Genomic DNA, 21021 nt, shown 5'->3' on the forward strand with positions numbered 1-21021 from the left:
TATGCACTTTAATGAAGTTGTAGCACTGATACAATCATCAACCAAAGAACATTCCTAAGAAGAGATTGTTCAGATCTTCCTATGTTGAGAGACAGAAGAAAGGCAATTTATTCTATAAAAAAATAAAATAATAAAATCTTTTAATACAGATCCAGGTTTTAATTCCTTAACTATAAACAATAGCGTCTATTTTTTATTTTTTTTTCTGATTAAAGGAATAATATAGAAGCCTAACAACAAACTTTGAATAGAATTGCTAGTTCCATTGATTAGATTAAATTTACAATGTCAGCCCAGTAAATTATACATAACTTAATATCTCAATTCTAACTCTGTATGTCAGTAAAATATTAACCTATTTTATTTTTTGTATGATCCTATTATCAATCATTTTGAAGTGAAATAGAATTTCATTTTTTTTTTCAGTCTTTAATCTTTCAGAAGTCAGACTGTTATCCTTGCTTTTGATCAAAAGATAAATACTGAAGAATAAAAATTTAGAACTGGTTATGTCAGAAAAATATATATTACAGACATCATATAAAACTTTACAAACAATGAAAATGCAGTGTTTGTGTTTTCAAAATAAATGAGGTCAAATTATCTCCTCTCAGGTCTTTAAAGAAATATGATTGTGAATCCAACTGCTTTTGAAATTAAACAATGAATTTATTTAATCAAAATTATAACAGTTTTTCACAGTTTCAGAACAAAAGGATAGAAGAATGGGTAATTGCTAATTTATTAGAAAATGAGAGTTGTGGCTTTGACAGTGGAAAGGGTTAAACCTTATGGCATCCATTGATGCCATAATATGCTAGGCAGACTCAGGTATTACCAGAGAACAACTTTGAGTTCAGCAACCTGGTCTGTAGCTGCAGCTGGACAGGGAGACATCTATCAAATATCACATTCATTTCCAAAAAATTCTGTCTGTTATGTTTGACTACAGAATTTTCAGTAGGTTATGAGACTGCTTCACAAATGTAGGTTAACCTCTAGTCTCAAAGGAGAGATTAAAAAGGTTTATTATAATTTCATTTTGTCCTGCTTTTATCAAACCCCACTTTATTTTTCAAATTGCAGCACATAATTGTTAAATTTCTAACCTTTCAAACCTAAGTGTTTTTCTTGTTAATGGGAGTTTACTTTAAGAGGAGTGTCCTATTACATGACTACCATTTTGCATTGATAAACAACACATTTTCCATTTTAAAAAATATATTCCGTCAAGTTATTTTTCTAGTAGAATTTAAATTCTAGTACACTGGGATTCTGTTCTTATCACAGTTTATTCCACTAACACATTCAGCTTTAAAAATATTTGGCTGGATTTCAACGGATATGTTTAGAGGTAAAAATCAATCAGTTTAACTGTTGTTTTCACAAACAGACAAGTACCTGACTAAATGAACACCTGTTGAAGTTATAAAAATAGGAATAAAAAATAAAAATGTACTAAGACCTTCAGTGGTTTCAATTTCCATTTAAAATAGATTCTTCAGTAATTAGTTTTTATATTTTTAGTCTCTAACACTTTAGTCATCTAGGTAAAGATTCTGTCTGAATCCCAAAATAAAAACCCTTGACAAGTATGAAGCCTATTCTGTACTACCTAAATGTTAATAGTTATACCAGTTTTTTGAAGCAGAGTAATCCACTGTGATCCATCTGGATGGATTTCCATATGAACATGTTAGCTACACAATAATAAGGAAATGCAATGTTCACTTATCTTCCTCTCTAGAAGCCTACCTGGGCATCCTACTCTAAGGAACCTGCTTTGGCAGGAGGGTTAGACCTGATGATCTTTCGAGGTCCCTTCCAACGCTTACAATTCTGTGATTCTGTGATTGTGAAGCTTTCTTTTTTGTCTCTAATGTCTTCACTTTACTGAAATATCTTAACTTACTCTTTGAAAACTTACTCTTACCATCACCATCAAAATTCAAATGTCTTACCAATATGAGCTAATGACATAAATGATACCACAGAGTAACAAGACAACAGTAACACCTATAGTAACCTGAACGTGCATATTCTGGGTTCCTCTTACCTCCTGTATTTTCAATTCTATTGAAGTGCTCTGTTTTCACAGATGGGCATAATAAGGAAACACAAAGTGTGAAACACGCAGAGCTAAAAAAAAAATATAAACTGGGATTTATCTTTGTTCCAATTTGAAGCAGGTTCAACAGCTCTTTGAGTTACAGCCAGCTTAGGGACTCTCTGAAAGCATGATGCTCAAACAGCATTAACTAATATAATATTTTAGTCCATGGAGTAGTAACATGCTGTTTAAGGCAGCAAGAAAACACAGAACTAAGGGTAAAAACAAAGAACCTGAAGGGACAAGGAACAGTTTAAGGCTTTTGAATATTTTCTTATGTGTAACATCCAAACATACAAACCTCACAGCTGTTTTATTTCAATTTATTTATTTATTTTTAAATTATTTTTTGTAAATGTCATTGCGTAAAAGACTGCAATGATGTCTATGTATGCACAGCTCCTTCCAGGTTTTTACCTACCTAGAGATTTTCCACCAACTGCCAAAGTAATTCACTCAGAAGTCTCCAAGGGGTACTCAACAAATGAGTAAGGAAATCATTTTCTGGAGTGAGTGTCTTGTTTCTGTAGCAAGAGGAAATTTCTGTGTTTTCATTGCATCTTCACCTTTTATATGGGCTCAACTTTTCTGTGCTCTATTTTTTTCCTCTATGTGCTGCAATTTTCCACCAGATCATCAAAGGATCTTTGCAACTCAAACTGTCATTTCACCATGTTCTTTTGAATTTCTGGTTCAAATACTCAATATTTTATAAGTGTAGAAAATAGATACTCTTCAAGCTTCTACTTCTTGGGACATATATTTTGTGGGCATAATCATACTTAATTAAATTTTCTTGTTGTCCTGGTTTCAGTTAGAATAGAATTAATTTTCTTCCTAGTAGCTGGTGGAATGCTGTGTTTTGGCTTAGGATGAGAAGAGTGCTGATAACACCCCAATGCTTTAATTGTTGCAGAGCAGTGCTTATACTAAGCCAAGGACATTTCAGCCTTTTGCTCTGTCCTGCCAATGGGCAGGCTGGGGGTGCAGTAAGAGCTGGGAGGGGACAGACCCAGGACAGGTGACCCAAACTAGCCAAAGGGGTATTCCATACCATCTGACGTCATGCTAAACAATATATAGGGGTGGCTAGCTGGGGGGAGGGGGCCGGACTGCTCGGGGTTAGGCTGGGCATCGGTCAGTGAGTGGTGAGCAATTGCATTGTGCATCACTTGTTTGTACATACTATTATTACTTTCATATTATCACTATTGTATCATTATTATTATTATTGTTATTATTATTTTTGTTATTATTATTTTCCTGTCTTATTAAACTGTCTTTATCTCAACTCACGGGCTTCACTTTCCATTTCTCTCCCCCGTCCCAGAGAGGGAGGGGGGAGGGTGAGCGAACGGCTGCGTGGTGTTTAGCTGCCGGCCGGGTTAAACCACGACACTTGTTAAGATATAAGTGCTAAATATGGTACTGTTTTAACAGTTTGTTAATATTTTGTAAAAAGTCTTCTTAGTAGATAAATGAAGGTTGTTCTTCAGCAGCGGCCTTTCTTTCCAGGCCTATGGATGAACTATCCCGGGAAAGTAAATTAGTTTATGACTCACCAACAAAAGCATTCAGAAAGCAGACAAGAATAGGTCAGGGCCAGGTCACGTCCATCGGCCATTCAAGTGGAATATATGCTACCCAGGGCTGTGAACTGCCCCAATCTGTGCACTTGTGCATTCACAGGTATTACCTGTTGAAAGCACCTTTGCTTTGCTAAGCAGAAATCATAGGATTGTAACAAAACATACCCAAAAATGTAGAAATAATTGATAATGACAGCTGGGGTTCCATTAAAACCCACTTCAGTTTGCCAGCCACACCTCTTATTAATAACTGTAGCAAAAGATGGCAGACATAAGCATATTTTTTCTAGCCTTTCTTACTGACAAGAAGAGTATTTTCAGTCAAATTTAATCAAGTTGTATACAATCCATTCAATCCATTTAGATTTCTACAGATGATGGGATGGTTGAGTTTTTACAGCACCATAGTAGTGACTAATGACTAATAAAGTGGTAGACAAAAAATAATCACACTTTCTAAAGACCTGTGAATAACACCTCTTGAAACTCAGTCATAGAAATTCATTCTTATTTATACATGGAACTGAGGGTGCAAACCATAAAAGCACAGTTTTACAATAAGCTGACAGAAATGTGGTCTCATGCCTACCCCACCACTGGTGTTTACCTGCATGGTACTTTTCAGTTGGCACAGACAATGAAGTTGCAGCAGATTAACCTTACAAAAACATGAACAGAAGAAAAAAGCAGGTTTGGTGGCAGTTTGTTTGCCTTGTTCTTGAAACCACAGCCTTAGTAGAGATTTAGAGATTTGAAGTCAAAGTACTGAGGTAGTAAATTTTGGATTGTCATTTCAATATGAGCACTTCAGGATACCAAGACCATAGATTCATACCTATCTTCCTCTTTCATAAATTCATTAGGAAATGCGTGCCTTAATTAAGCATCAGTTGTCAGCAGAATGGTAGCTTTCCCTTCCTGCATAAGGTGATACCCTCCCTCTGTATAAAATTGTTTTAAAGTGGTTTCTAGAAGAACAGAGAGTGTATGTAAGTGACAGAAGGAGAATTGGTTGAAATTACATTTTCACAGCAAGGTTTTAAAACGGCTTCTGAAATGAATCCTGTGCTCTCTTGGACACCGCATTGCTTACATTATTTAAGTAAAATGTCAGGATGCTTGTAATATAATCTAATGCTACTGAGCTGAGCATGGCTGGTGACTTTTGCAGACTGCAACAGGGGAAGACAAGCAAAGCTGACATTAAGATAGAGTGAAAAAAAAAAAGTGAAAAGTCTGCTGCTGGGCAAAAATGAGGAAAATGTGAGAAGACAAGGAGACAGGGAACATAGATCAGAATTGTTTTGAAGACAGTGTTCAGAGTCCTAAAGAACATAAAGGTGAATTTAGCACATAGAACTTTTAGAATAATCTGGTGAATCTATAGACTCACATCCTTAAATAGCCTGAGCTTGAAGATACTATTTACAAAGCAGAGAAGGGGATCAAAGATCAAGACTGGGTCCTGAGAGAGTGGCAGAAAGAGGGCAGGAACAGGTTAGAGACACTTTAAGGACACATGTTCATCTGAAAGGTCATGGGAAGGCAGCAGGAGGGAAGGCAGCAGGAGCTGCAAGTTGTCCATGAAGAAAGCCAGAAGACATTCTGCAGCAGAGCAAGGGAGATTGCACCAAGTCAGGAGTGGAGTGTGGATTACTGAAGCTGTTGGCAGGTGGGAGTTTTAATTTGCAGGTGGATCCCAGAGCCAGTATGGATGTTGGTTGATGGGGAGAGAAATTGATTCCAAAATCTGCTATAGGGACTAGCAGACTTACTGTAGCAGAGAGGGCCACACCAGGACTCTAGGAGGAGCAATGACATTATAATAAAGATCTGAATGTGTTAATGAGGGAATTCAGGTACAAGTAGCTAGAAACAATATGAGAACATGATACTCTGCTGTTCTGCTCCAGTGCTTTCCAACTTCTATTCATAGCTGGACAAAAAAAAGAGAGAAAATCCTTCAGTAGACAAAAAGTCTACTGAATGGACAAATTTCCAGTTTCTTTTTAGTTGATTATAGTGGTTTTGTTCTGACATCTACCCCCAGTCTGCTTTACAGGAAATGAATACCCTAATCAATGTTTCAAGAGCTACAGAGGATTTATAATTATAAAACACTGTGATACTTATTATTAAAAATAAATAAATAAATAAATAAATAAATGAACTTTTTGGTGGAGACAAAGCTCATAACTGAAGTTTCATATTATGAAGCCAGAAAAGTAATGATTAAATAACAAGGGAACCAAATGGTTAACTGGAAATAGGTATAAAAAAATTCCACAGTATGTTAGAAAGTGGACATATGGTTTCATGATTTGAATAAAAAATAAAAATACTGTGCTTATTTCAACCTATATTTGTTATTCAAGGTATCAGGGAACTCAACCACTTCAAAGACAAAAACAACCTGCTGCACAATGAAAGCTGGCAACTAATAATGAAACTATAAATATATACACATATTGGAAAAAAAAAAACAACAACTATTTTCCTTGCTAATTTGAGACCCACCCCCCAAAACTACTCTTCTGTGTTTACTAAGCTGAATTTTATTTTATCCAATTGCTTGGCCTCAGATCTGTTAAAGGACTTATTTGACATCTTTGAAAGATGTGGGAGATACAGAATTCAGGAAAAATTCTCAAGAGAAAACACAAAGCTGAAAAGCCAAGTGAACAAGCCTTGCAAAACATACCAGATATTAATTTCCAGGGGCAGATAGTAAATCATTTCACAAGAATATAACATTGATCAGAATTCTTTTAATACTCCCAAGGGAGAAGGACTTCAGAAATACAGAATTAGGTAAAAGAGCAGAGCATGCAGTATAAGAAATTAATTGTGTAATCTCCCAATTTTATATTCCTTAATGGTTTAAAAATTCAAAACCTATTTTTCAAAAAAATTTATAAGTTAAAGGTGATTGAAGGAAAAATAGCAAGACAATTTAGGGAGGAATATGATCATATTCCTGATAAAGAGATTATATGTTATCTTGATAAAGAGATTATATTATCCTTCTAGCTCATAAAATTACACTGGTAGCCAATAATACAAGAAATAATGTCATTTTTGACAGAATTTCCACTTCTCTCCAAATTTTCATGTAAAAATCATATAAAAAACTTTTTTTTTTTTTTTTGTAGTTAAAAGCTTGCCATATTATATGACACAAAATCACTGGTAACGTTTTTTTTTATTTCTCATTAAGAAAACAAACCAAACAAACAAACAAAAGAATGAATTTACCAGAACATAAATAAAGTAAGCAATATTCAACCATATTTTTGTTTCTTTTAAGTATGTCTTTCCAATGAATTCTATTCACAGACAACAAAAGAAATATATGGTATGTCTTTCCATTTTTGACATCTCTGTGAATGAATCAGTTATACAATATGCAAAGAAAAAGAGAACACAGTAAACTTTCACTAAAGTAACCAATCCTAAAATAAAACTGTTGTATTTTTTCAAATTGTTCTGAAGTTAGAGAGGCTACAGACCTCAAAGCTCCACAGGGTTTCCTTTGGTGTATGGATAAACAAGCTGTCCCTTCACTTGCTTAAGAACTACTAGGAAATCTTCTTAACTGAAGAATGAACACAGAACCATGACTTGAAACCTTTCTTACAGGAGCAACTCCAGTTGAAAGCATCGAGACCATTCATCCGAGCAAACTAGGAGACAAATTGATGCATAACTGGATGGATGGAAGAACAAAGGAAACGTTCTGTTTTAAGCAAAAGATGTTCTCTTCAGTATGTTTTCACTAACAGGACAACATTGTTCTCTTTGGCCTAAGAGGTATGTGAAAGTAATTCAACGTGTTTCATCAAATGGTCTTCATATATCAAGCTTTTTGTTTGTTTCTGTGTGTTTGTTTTGATTTTGTCAGGATTGCAAATCTCTCTCCAGTGTTTTAGACCATAAGCAGCTTTTGTGAATTTAAACTGTTCTTAATATGTACTCCACTTCCCATGGTTTGATGTTGAAATGGAATTTACAAACAAAGCTGAAATAGAACAATATTGTTTTGCTGTTTATTGATAGCTGTAATGAGACAACTACTGTCAGAAGTTGGGCTTTATGTTCTTGTGATTCTTAATATGTAAAGCATGTTCTAAAGGCTGACTCTTAGCATAAATAATGCATATTTTAATAGACAAAAAGTAGTCTCAGTTGGTTTTGATGGGGAGTTCTGAGAATATTCTAAGGTAGATTTTCTTAAAGCAGACTAGATAGCAGTTGTTAGTCAGTTCTATTTTTTTATTTTTATTTTTATTTTGCCAGAGTTCCCTATCCTTAGGAGGAAAAATATGCACAGGCAAAGACTTATTACAACAGACATTATAATTTCCAAATCTAACAGAAACCATTTTCTCAGACACAGAATTCAGAGTACACGTTACATTCTCAAAGACACTGACATTCTGTTGATAAGAATTTCAATAAACAATCATTGCTTTTTGATAATACTCTTTCTATACAGTAGCATCTATATACTGCAGAGGCAGACCTCTTTACAAGCTCACTGCTGTGAATGAAAAAAAATGGCAGTCAGATTAAAGGCTTCTAAGCAAAGTTTGATTTTTATGTCATGATAAAAGCAGGTGAGGTTTTTTTATTTTATTTACTGTTTTGTGGCGTCATTCAGGGCATTTATATTAATCTGGACATAAGGTGATACATACTGAAGAACTGGAATAGATTTTGCTTTTCAGAACCCAAAAACATATCAAGAACATTCCTGAAAGTTTGATATACTTTTTTTTTCATAAAATTCCACAACATTTTCTTTGTATTATCTCCTAACTTTATTGTTCTATTTATTCATAGACAGCCTCAGATTCATGCCATCCTTCACAGTATGAGTAAAAATGGACCAATGTGCCTTGCTGCTAATTCTCAGAGTGCAATAGCTACATATTGTCAATTTTTCTCCCAAGGAAACAACAACTATTAGGTTGCAGGAGGGGTTTCCTGCCACGACTTCTCAATTTCCATTTCAAACACTGCTTAGAAGCTCTTTTATAATGTGTGATACCAAAGCCCCCACAGGATCAAGACCCCATGATTACAGTTAAATAAATAAGCCACTACTTCTGTATATGATGTAAAAACTCCACAGGTAAAGTAAACAAACATAAAAAGCAGTTGCATGAGTGAAAATAAAAGTAAAAACGTAACTTGTTAGGTAGCTTGAAGTCCTTTATAACTTGTTTCTGTTACTACTACAGGACCATATAGAAACTTGCATACATGCTATATATGTTTCTGAGAGATTTAGTAATTGGACAATTACTAAATTGTCTCAGTTATGTAAAAAGCAAAAATCACAAATAAATAAATAAATAAATAAATAAATAAAAGAGGTAGTTGAGACATCTGTTTCAATAAATTCTCATCTTTAATTTGTTATTTCAACTCTTATATGACCCAGAAACAAAAAATACTTGTCAATGTTTAGTGAAATGCTGCTAAGAACTATATAACACTTAAGTGGTGTGAGGGGACTGGAGTTAGTACTGTGTATTAATCATATTTTGTCAACCATTGGTAACATATGGTATTATAATTATATCAAATATGTTTACAAAAGATGTGAACAGGTGCTAACGCTCATGTTCCAAATGTTGACAAGATGTTTCCTCTTTACCAAACTGTGTCCCACAGACAAGACACAAAAACGTCTATAAACTAGGGCAAAGAAATTTTTCTGGTAACAAATTTCTTCCCAATGTTTTCTGAAATTTGTTGTTTCAAGGTTAAGTTGATAGAGATAGAACTCAGGATTCCAAATTATGCATGAAGTACCAAAAACATTTCCAAAGAGCACTATCCTTTCACATTTATTAGGTGAATGTAGCAGTACACATTTATTGTTAAAACTGTCGTCACTAATACTAATTATTACTAATACTGTGTTAGATGTTTGAAGCTCCCACAGAAGTGTCTGTCATGAGGGACCTATCATAGGTTCATATACATAAAACAGACTATGTGCAGTCTAAAATCTCAGAAAGAAACATAAAGAAATATAATGAAAGGACACGTAAAGAAATTATGAGACATGATTAGAAAAGAAAGGACCACTTCAAGCATCTTTATTCAAGAACAGCGAACATTTCTTTTTATAGTTTAACTTCTTTAATACTGTAGATTCTTAAAATGTTTATTTAACCAAAATAGACATAGCTTTCCAATAAGCCTGGAAAGGTTTACTGTACAAAAACTTATGGATAATTACTACAAAATGAGTGTGCTTGTTTGGTCAAGAACTAAATATCAGATATTTATGCCAACGTTACATACAATTTTTAGTAGTAAGGTTGCTGCACAGGATAAAATAATTAATAATAAAAATAAAAATAACAACAACAAACAATATCAACAACAATAATAGTAATAAATGTCCTTGTTGTAATTAACTGGAGTGCAAATTTTTCATTCACATCCACGTAGGTCAAAATAAGAAATTTCTAAGAATGTTGCTCATTTCAAGGAGTATTTTCTACTGCTTTGAAAAAAAAAAAAGATTTTAATTGTAGGTAAAAACAACTGCTCCTCTCTGAAAATCTCCAATGTGGTATTCTAATATGTATTCTGCTCAATAGTCACATGAAGTTGCTGCAAATACTTGTAAAATAGTCATATGAACTGGAAGGGCTCTTCAGAACTCACACCGGGCTGTGAATATCTAGTTTTGCCTGATTTGGGTGACATAGTTCATAATTTCTGCTAATTTCTAGTGATGTTCAGGATATGACGAAAATCTGCAGCTCAGTTTAAACACAATTAGACAGAGAATACCTGTAAAACATACAGGCACTGTTAAGACACTTCTGGGGATTCTAATAAACAGGAGGAAAATGTAAGCATTGTGTGGTACATTCTGTAGATGTCCTCTTCTCCACAGCAAAATATTACAGCTGAGGCATAAACTGTTCTACGTATACCCTAGAAATATACAGAACTAATCCTGGTTCAAGCTTGAATTTTATCCAAGTAGTGTGAATGTTTCTCTCTCAGTATTTGTTTCTTTGTTGTGTGTGTGTGTGTTTGTTTTTTTTTAAACAAAAATTACATTTAGCTTTTTACAGCCTTCACACAGACAAGTTCTCTCCCTCCCTTTTACTTTCATTCTACATGCATTGCAAAACAACTTTTTCAGGTTGATGTTCTTAGCATGTTTTACCTCTGAGAATGGTTCATTAATATGTTTCAAAGGGCCAAGTCACAAAATATTTATCATATTCCCAATTGCTGAATCTAACATCAGACTCACCTTCCTAGAAGTCATTTTCAGAAATGATTGTTCAGACAGGCAAGTTACATTTAAACTGATCCCTCTGGTCAACCAGAAAACAATTAAATAAATAAAAATGGGGGAAAATAAACACCATGGGTGACTCTGGTAGCCTATCCAGTTTATCAACTTTGCCTACCAACAGAACTGTTTTCTGTAATTCTTTTTAGAACTGTATTTTATATTCCACTTAGCTCAAGTTGAAAATTTCCCATTTTTAGAGAATTAAGAGAAGCTGCTCTTGCCATTATGCGCCTGGCATTATGTAAGTGCATCCTGCTTTTGCAAGATAATATGTTGTTTCACTGCTGTCTGAAACCTGTGTTACTCTCAGAACATAAAGTGAGATACCAATTTCAAAAGCCATGTGCATAATACATTAGAAGTCTATCATTCCTTCCTTTCTACCAGCTGGCAGGAAGTTGTCCTAATATTAGGAATTAATACCTTGCAACAAGCAATTATCTCCTGCTTTCACAGGAGAAATTTCTCTTATTAGTTCAATTCAGTTCCACTGTCAGACTAAGAGGAATGAGGAATGAAAAAGGAGTAGAGGACAATCAGTGTATGGCAGTAAATGTAAAAAACTTTGCCAGTGAGTTTTATTTTTATGCCCCTTTTTCAGGAGTGGCCAAATATCCCATGTGTCTTTGTTTTCATATAGAGAAATAAAGACTATTTTCACTTGCTTTCTCCTACACAAAAATAATTTTCAGGTAGAGTTGGAGAAAGTCAAAGGGTGACAGAAAACGTAGAAACTATACTTGTGCAAATACTGAACTTTTCATCTACGTGAACATAAACCATATTTAAATATAGAACTCACAATCCAGATGAGACCCAGGCAGATGGGAAACTTTCCAAAACCAAGGGTGAGCAAAATTCAGTAAGTTGGTACATGTGTAGAACACAGACTTTAACACTACACCTAGCTTCTTACTTCTCCAGGCATCCACATTTTTCTTCTGATTATTTGCAGCTCTAAAGAAATTTTTAAAAACAAATCAACCCACAAAATAAGAAGTACTTAATCTTCAGGGAACATTCAAAATATTCCAGGCCCAGTGGTGGATATAGACAGTAGCAATCTCATGACAATATCCTCAAGTTAGGATCTTCAGAAGTATAATTTCCATTATAATCTTTTGTTATATAAAACACTATTAATCTGAGAATCTCAATGCACTTCACAAAGACTTAATTCTCACAGCCTTTGCAGGTGTATAATTATCTTGCTGTATAGATATTTAAATTGAAGGTCATGAGTTTTAACATTATATATTCAGACACACATGTTCACTATAGTAGGTCCTTGAAAATAATAGGCATGGCTTGCAGAAACTCTCACCTGTCGTTGGTTGCTTTTCTTTCACAGGTAGTCACATATATCCAATTTGCTTCCCATGTTGCTAATTGTTCAGGTGTTCAAATAACTAGAATGTTTCATTACAGAATTACACTAGGCTTTCTGGATCCAGAAACCTCAGAATTGTTTTGTGTTATATAGTTATATGACTGGTAAACAGTATTCAAAAGGATACATTTCAAAAGGATAAATCAAAAGGATACTGATCAAAAAGATACTATCAAAAGGATATCTGATTTTCTACTTTTGTTTTATTCCAGATCTGACATTACTTTTCTTGCTTTCTTTTTTGAACAAATATTAGAAAAATGAGTAAACTTATTGAGCTATTTCAAATGATTTCATTTTCTTGACATGTTATTGTATCATCCTTTTTTCTTCTTTTCTTTCTGTGTTGTTCTAGTTCCTGCTAGTCTAGCTATTTGAGGATTGGTTTTCTTTAAGTCTAAGCAGGCTTTTAATTTAAAATAGGATTCTGTATAGGAAATAACAGTTTTGATAACATGTCATTGGAAAAAGTTCAGTAATTGTTGTTCAAGATCAACCAAATGTCTTGTTTTCCTAAACTACTGGCACACACTGAATAAATTAAAGGGGAAAAAATCAATTTCTAATTGTAAGTTAATTTTACTTAGAGTTATTGGCATAATTATTTTGTATGGTCAAATAAAAATGGTCAATGCAAAATAAAGTATTTAGCATTCATCGCTGTACTGCTTTAAAAATTGTATTCCTTTGTATCTGTCTAATAAAAAATATGTTTAATTCAGAAAATTATTATTAAAATACTGATTGACTCACCCTTTACAAAAGTATTTATTCTTACTGTAGTTACTTTGTAGTTTTGACCTGTAGCTGACATGACTTCATGACAAGAAGTTCCATAATGTAACCATAATTTTATTTTATTTTTTGCTTGTAGTAAAACAGTGGGTTGATGACGCAGTTCTATTCAGTCACTCCTTTCTTTCTCTCAATATTTCCTATTCACTTTCTGTATATCCTTTATTATTTTAGTATCTTTTCACTACTTTTCCAATTCTAGTCTACAGGATCTCTTCTCGTATAAGAGCCATTCCTTCTAACTTGTCTACATCTACTGTATCAACTGAATGGAGTGAACACAGCACTCAATATTCCATATTTAAGTGCACCATTGCCATCTCCACCTATTTTCACAAACATGTTTTCTTTTTTGCTTCCTTTCCTAATGATTCCTGACATTCTATTAGATTTTTGAGGCACAGCTGAGTCTTGATCTCATGTTTTCAGAGAAGAATCTACAATAATTCTGTTAATGCCAATTTAAATAGCAGGATATACATAGTATTAATACAGCATTTCAGTAGTTGCTTCTCTCTAGCATGTCATCCACTTAGTGATTTCCTACCTATCATTGCATTGATTTTTATTTTTTTAATCTCTCAAATGGACTTAATTTGAAATTATTCTTGATATTCATTCCTTGTAAAGAATGGCTCTAGCGCAGCAGCAACTTAATTTATAGACATCCGTTATCCATCTTTTAAAAGCATTTTAAATTACTTTTAAACTAATTTTTGTGTTTTTTTTTTTTTTAAAGTGTAGCTCAAAGTCTTTATTTCTTTAGCAAAATATAATTTTTTGAACTTGTCAAAATTTAAACTCTTTTAGATTATTTCTCATTTAGACAAGATATCTACATTTACAAGGAAGCAAAAGTTAATTGTTTCTCATGGTTTTGTTTGCTATCCCCTTAACCCCAGCCAACACTTTTATGCCTTATGGAGTCTATTGATTATTTTGTATTTACACAATGTTTATAATGTGGAATTTTAAAGTAAATTTTATGCTGCCTCCAAATATTTTACCCTCTTAGGTCCCTCTTTAACTTGTTAACCTATATTTTCATGTAATTAATGTAAATATTTTCCTGTAATTCTCTATTTTCATATTACACTTTATGCCTTGGTTATTTTATCATGAATAACATCCTACACAGATGTGGAGTAGCATGTGTTAAAACCAAGATTCCCCAACAGTTGCTTGAAGCCATTCTAGAGGCAGGTCCTGTGCACAACAACAAAGTAAATCAAGAAATGTGACTCTCCTTGCCTGTTAACAGACCAGTTTTTCCAACAAGTAAGCATTCAGGGGCTCTAAAATGCAGAGTCTGCATCATGCATTTTTGTTACAGTCAGCATAGGAATAATCAAATTCTCCAGTATAATTAATTTTCTGCCTTAACCACCCTCTAAATCTCCCTTAGCATGTTGTGGTTACCATTACTGTCAGCCAGCAGTGCAGCCTAATACTATACTCGTATTGCTTAGATATAGCATTTCAACCCACTGAGATTATGTTGTATTTTGAAAAAGTTATCTTGCTTATTTTTCACTTTCTGTGTGACATAATTACTCTAGGTGCTCAAAATACTTTATTAGAACATGTTACCATCTTGCTTGCTCTGCATAGCTACCTGGCCAAATAAATACATATATACAAAATCAGCTTCTGCAGCAGAGCATTTTACCTTGTCATTTCTTCAAAGCTTGCTGTAAACATATTTATTTTTTTACTCCAACCACTTTGAAAATGTCTCCAATCTTTTCGCATGGCCTTAGGTTTGAACGGTATGTTTCATCAGAAAAATACTACTAACCTTGCTTATTCCTATTCTTCAATTGTGAATAAATCAATTGCTCCAAAAAAAAAATAAATAAATAAACAAATAAAGTAAAGCTATATATACAGAAGAACAGCAGAATGGATAAAATAATATAGTAGTTTTAGTAAAGGTTTTGTAAAGTAATTAGACAAATTTATGTGGTCGCATTCAAATAGAAGAGAATTAAATCTATTCAATTCTCTTCTCAAGTCTCCAATCTTATTAATGCATCTAGTACAGTCAGAGGTATTTGATGTAAGATCTTTGTGGAGGTAGGTGCTGCTTTGTTGACTTTCTGGTCTGAGTACAGCCAGGCATTAGGCATTGGCTGGACATTTGGTTACCCAAGAGGTTATGTGCTCTAGAAGAAAGGTAAGAAGCAACTAAATCAGGACTTTCTAATCACAGTTTTAGAGTTAGCTGTCTAAAGTCCCCTAATTTAGGGTTAGGGTTCATGTTTTGTTTTGTTTTGTTTTGTTTTTCCTTCCTAGCCCTAAACTGAGTACAGGTAAGCTTCCATCTTTTACTGAAAAGTTCTCTTAATATGTGTAGCTGTAACTTTTAAGAAATGTTCCAAATTAAACCTTTCAGCCAATACAAAGGACAGTATTTGTATTCACAGATGATTCAAAATTGGATGATCTAGTAAAGCCTATGTCCTGGTTTCAGTTAGAACAGAATTAATTTTCTTCCTAGTAGCTGGTGGAATGCTGTGTTTTGGCTTAGGATGAGAAGAGTGCTGATAACACCCCGATGTTTTAATTGTTGCAGAGCAGTGCTTATACCAAGCCAAGGACATCTCAGCCTTTTGCTGTCTTGCCAACGGGCAGGCTGGGGGTGCAGTAAGAGCTGGGAGGGGACAGACCCAGGACAGGTGACCCAAACTAGCCAAAGGGTTATTCCATACCATCTGACGTCATGCTAAACAATATATAGGGGTGGCTAGCCGGGGGGAGGGGGCCGGACTACTCAGGGTTAGGCTGGGCATCGTTCAGCGGGTGGTGAGCAATTGCATTGTGCATCACTTGTTTGTACATACTATTATTAGTAGTACTATTATCACCATTGTATTATTATTATTATTATTATTATTATTATTATTATTATTATTATTATTATTATTATTATTTTCCTGTCTGATTAGACTGTCTTTATCTCAGCTCACAGGCTTCACTTTCCATTTCTCTCCCCCGTCCCAGAGAGGGAGGGGGAGGGTGAGCGAACAGCTGCGTGGTGTTTAGCTGGCGGCCAGGTTAAACCACGACAGCCTACTACACAGAAAATTAATGTTTTCTATCCCATTGCAGCACTGCATTACAGAACTTGATATCTTTTCTGAATAGTAGTTTCTTTCTTATGTTATTTGGAAGTCAATTAAAAAGTATCATTTCCTGATGCTCCACAGCAGCTCCCACAACTAGAGGAAAAAGGCACCAGACACGGTACAAACAAGCAGAAGAGAGATTTCAGTAGTTAAGAAAATCAATGTACCTCAATCTTGAGATAAACTATTATTCCCATTGTGTTTTTTTTGTTGTTGTTTGTTTGTGTATGTTTTTTTTTGTTGTTGTTGTTGTTTGTTGTTTTTTTGTTTGTTTGTTTGGGGGGTCCCTTTTATAGCTATTAACAAAAAATGCAGTATATTTTAAAGACATAGTATAAAAAACGTTTTACAGGAAAGGCCAGGTTCCAGCAGATGCCTTCCATATGCATGCAACATTCAAAATAATTATCATACAAACAGCATTATTTCTATAGTAGCTATTTCAACTTCTGCTTTCATTTGATGTAAATTTTTGCACAATTCTCAAAAAATTATAACTGTTTCAAAAATACTTTTTAAACCCAAGAATAAAATAGATACACTGTATGAATTTAGAATATAAAAGCATAACAAAAAATAATTTATAAATGATGCTTTTTGTAGCCTTTTTTCTATTGCAGTTTCTGTTTGAACTTTAAAATATTACAAAAAAATAGTATTCCAAGTTTTGTCTTTCTATTTGACATTAAAAAACATTATTACCTTTTCAAATTGATTTGCTTTTAATCAGAAAAAGGCCTTTCCATACAAAGGTTAAAATAAGACTCACATTAGTCAAGCATGCAAACATTTCATGCCATACTTATTTTGCCAAGGACATAGAAAAGGGAAAAAAGACCATTGCGAGCAACATTCAACACTCAATCCTTTTATCTTTTTTTTTTTAAACAACAGAAATAAATAATAAAAGAGAAAATCCAAATTTGATGGTTTGAACTTGCTATTGAAAGGATGACTAGTATGTATAAATAACTGATGATTTTTAATAAAGTTATTAAAAATTAAAAAAAAAAGTTATCTGCAATACACACTGTGAACAGATTGTTAAGAAAGCACCTAGAAATTATGGCTACATCTGCTGTCTCCTTCACTGTGATGCATCTCTATACCCAAGCAGGTGCATCAAAAGCCCTTCTTCTTCAATGAGCAATATGGACTAGCAAAGGCCAGCTATATGTAGCTGGTATAGGTGCTTCTCTTTTATCATTCCTAATGAGAATTTGCAACACTTCTATTTGCCAGACTTTTCACCGCCCAATGCTAATGACTATCTGAGTTAAAGCAGAGTTCACATCAGTTCACCTGAACAAGACTTGAATATCAAATTAAAAAAAAAAAAAAAAAAAGTGTTTGTGGTTTCTTGTCTGACAATAGAGTTACTCCAAACTTGAATAGGCTAGGCTGTATCTTAACCTCACCACAGTCAGAAATTCCTACAGTACTTTTCTTGGCTACAATAAAATGCATGTTAGGTCAAATGAGTACATTTTTTAATTTCTTAATTTTAAATTAATGTAATATTTACCATTATAAAACACCAAATATCTTTTTGTATCTAACTCTGCCTAGTATCACAATTTCTTTCACTTTTCAATCATTTTTGTTGCTATTAAATGATTAAATTGCTATGTTGGACAAATTATTCTATGATCTGTAGACCTATAACTAATTTTATTGTAATTAATTAACAGCATAAGAATATTTGTCCATGGAAGATTTATATCCATGCATGATATGGCAAGTATTTTATAAAGCCTTTGAGGAACTGGCAGGGTGAAATTAAGTACATAAGTATAAGATTTATTTGTTTAGATGCTTAAGCATCTGAAGTGGTTTAACCTTTCTATTAGCTTCACAGTTTAAAGAGGTATTATTCAGCTTCATGAGCCCTGTTGATTGAATAGTGAAAAGTTAAATATCCTGAATAATGCCAATACCCTGGCTAATTAGGAAACATTTCTTATTGGTATGGCAGATGACTGTTGTGCTTTAAGCATTATTATTAATTATAGTGTTAGCTGAATATTTGTAATCACTTCAAAGTTAACCTTTGTATTCTCAGGAGATTTTTCTTTATGAGAGTCACTCAGAACCTGAGAGAGAAACTAATTAGTCAACGAATGATAAGTGCAGAAGGAACACAAATTAATTCTTTGTTTACTGCTTCATGGCTCTACCATATAATTTATATTGTAATTAAAATTTGTTTTACATTGTAAAAAGAAAAGTATATAATTCAAGGATAATAATAGTATTTTAGAGTGATACTGATGTTCCATTAGTGCTGTCTATTCCCTGGCTATAGAAGTTGAGAGGGAACCTTCAGGTAGTTCTTTGACAAATAATGGACTTTTCTGCATCTCTTGACAGAGTTCAGTTTTAAACCCACATATGCACGGAGAGAAACATTTAAGATAGAACACCTGAGATCAAGCCTGGCTGACCTCCTTCATCCAACTCCATTTGACAAAAAGCTGTATGCTTGACATTAACTTGCTGCCTCTTGTTGTATAAGACATTGATTAATGATGTCATCCTCTCAAAGAAATACCCAAGACCAGCCCATTAATCTAATTACTTATGTAATTAATTATGTAATGAAGTCAAATAAAATACATGAAATTGTTACCATATCCTATGCAATAAATATATTTATTATCTATTGTATTATAGACAAATTCTATTAAAATGTGAATTTACTGTAAAGGATTATAATGTTTTGAATATATTAAAAATATAAATAGGCTTATACCATTAGGGAAAAAAATGGTAAGTTTCTGCTAGCCAACGTGACCCACAGTCCAGTTCCCACTGTTACATGTGCTCAAATTTAAGTGCAGGACTGTATCAACTGAAGATTTTTTAACACTTTGAGTCCCTTACTACACATCCTATCATTTTCATACAAGAGATATTTGTGCTATCTTAACATTATCAATAGTTAATATTTCATAACATATGAAAATTTATTTTAAAAACCTACATCTTTCTAGTTCCACTAGACAAGCTTACAAAAAGGTATGAGTCCAACTAACAGTCCAAAATCTGTATCTATACTGCCCTTATTCCTTCTTTATATACAAGACAAAATGGATGCTATAATTTGGTTCTATTTTTTTGATAGGGACAATAGATAAACAACTGAAATGTATGAGGTGTAACATTGCACATCTGCTGCCTGGACAGATAATAGTTTTGCCATGATCATTTCTGAACAGATAACATACTGAGAACTCTTTGCTACAATCCCTGGAAGTCTTTAAAAGACGTTTAGATGTGGAGCTTAGGGATATGGTTTAGTGGGGACTGTTAGCGTTAGGTCAGAGGTTGGACTCGATGATCTTGAGGTCTCTTCCAACCTAGAAATTCTGTGATTCTGTGATCTACTTGGTGGCATGGATTTCTGCTCACAGAAAATCTCTGGTATTTTCTGTTGGGCAGCGGAAGAAAGAACCATTTTTCTTAAGGGGAGAACCATTTGCTTTTTAAAAATTAAAAAAATAATAAAAAAAAAAAGAATAATAAATTTTTTGGAATTGACCAAGGCACAGTTTGTCAGAACTAGCCCCAGAAATATTTATATTTCTAGTGAAAGAAAAGTGACAAAAACAATCAAGCACAGTTATCTAGGCTCCCTACCTATACATATGAATAGTGATCAATGTTTACAGGCAATTGTTTATGTTACTTTGAGAAACATATCTCAGAGAATTGTGAAAATTGATGTCCCACCTCCGTATCTTCACTGTCTATTAAGGAATCTTACAAAATTAATAAGATGGGTAAGTGAATTTTAGGTAACCATGTACATGTGATCATTCCTATGTTATTTAAATGTTATCAAACATTCTGATATTTTCTTCAAGTGAAAGCTGCAAATGATTTAATTTTGTAATAAATGTTTTTGAAATCTTCCTGACATCATAAAATATTTAATTTCAAATGAAAATGTATTTCTCAGTCCTGCTGAGACAAAATTTGTCAGCTTTAATCTTAATAAAACTTCCAGAATATAAAAATATAGGGTAAAATTGTTAATCTCATAATTCCCTTCCTCCTTTTATCTTCATGCCTGCTTTGCTTGACCTGTAGTTTCTGAGCTGTAGTTTACTGATTATTTCCACCTTTCAGGTGTGAATAAATCTAGTCTAGAAACAAATTATAAAAACTAAAATTTTAAGTCATTCTCTAGATTCAAATAAAGCACATAACAATCTTATTTTCAAAAATTTTGAGCACCAAGAAGACTTGCAAATATTTTATATCCAGTCCCAAACCAAATCTTTTCTTCTATAGAATAGATTTGTGTTAGCATAGCTAACACCTTCAGTTTAAGAATACTAGCCTGGCTACACCTTTTATGTGGTAGATTTTTTATAGAAACTTCACGGTCTGCCTGGGACCTCCAGTCTAGTTCCCCTCTGTTGAAGCTCCCTTGAAATAAACATTTAATAAGGTTTTGATGAACTTCTGCTCTCTGCACGTCATCTGACCACACACCTATCAAACTACTATACAAAAGGACATTTTCCAACCTCTTATAATAAATCCACAATAAATGTAATGACCAAAAGCTACAATCACAAAAGAAACAACAAATAAAATATTAAGAGTAAAAGGGGGGGAGGCAGGGGAGAGACTTAGGAGAGATGGACGGCTTTAAGAAGCAATTA

General features: G+C 33.6%; 1 long non-coding RNA gene across 1 annotated transcript; it reads left to right on the top strand.

Moving 5' to 3' along the window:
• The first annotated feature begins 3220 nt into the window (after positions 1 to 3220).
• LOC101790063 (uncharacterized) lies at positions 3221 to 18981 on the top strand. Its single transcript, XR_003496979.3, has 3 exons — positions 3221 to 3258; positions 7339 to 7509; positions 18719 to 18981. It is a non-coding gene; the product is annotated as an uncharacterized lncRNA (long non-coding RNA).
• Positions 18982 to 21021: the final 2040 nt, after the last annotated feature.

Source organism: Anas platyrhynchos, chromosome 1 (genome assembly GCF_047663525.1).
Source record: "Anas platyrhynchos isolate ZD024472 breed Pekin duck chromosome 1, IASCAAS_PekinDuck_T2T, whole genome shotgun sequence".
Classification (NCBI taxonomy): Eukaryota; Metazoa; Chordata; class Aves; order Anseriformes; family Anatidae; genus Anas; species Anas platyrhynchos.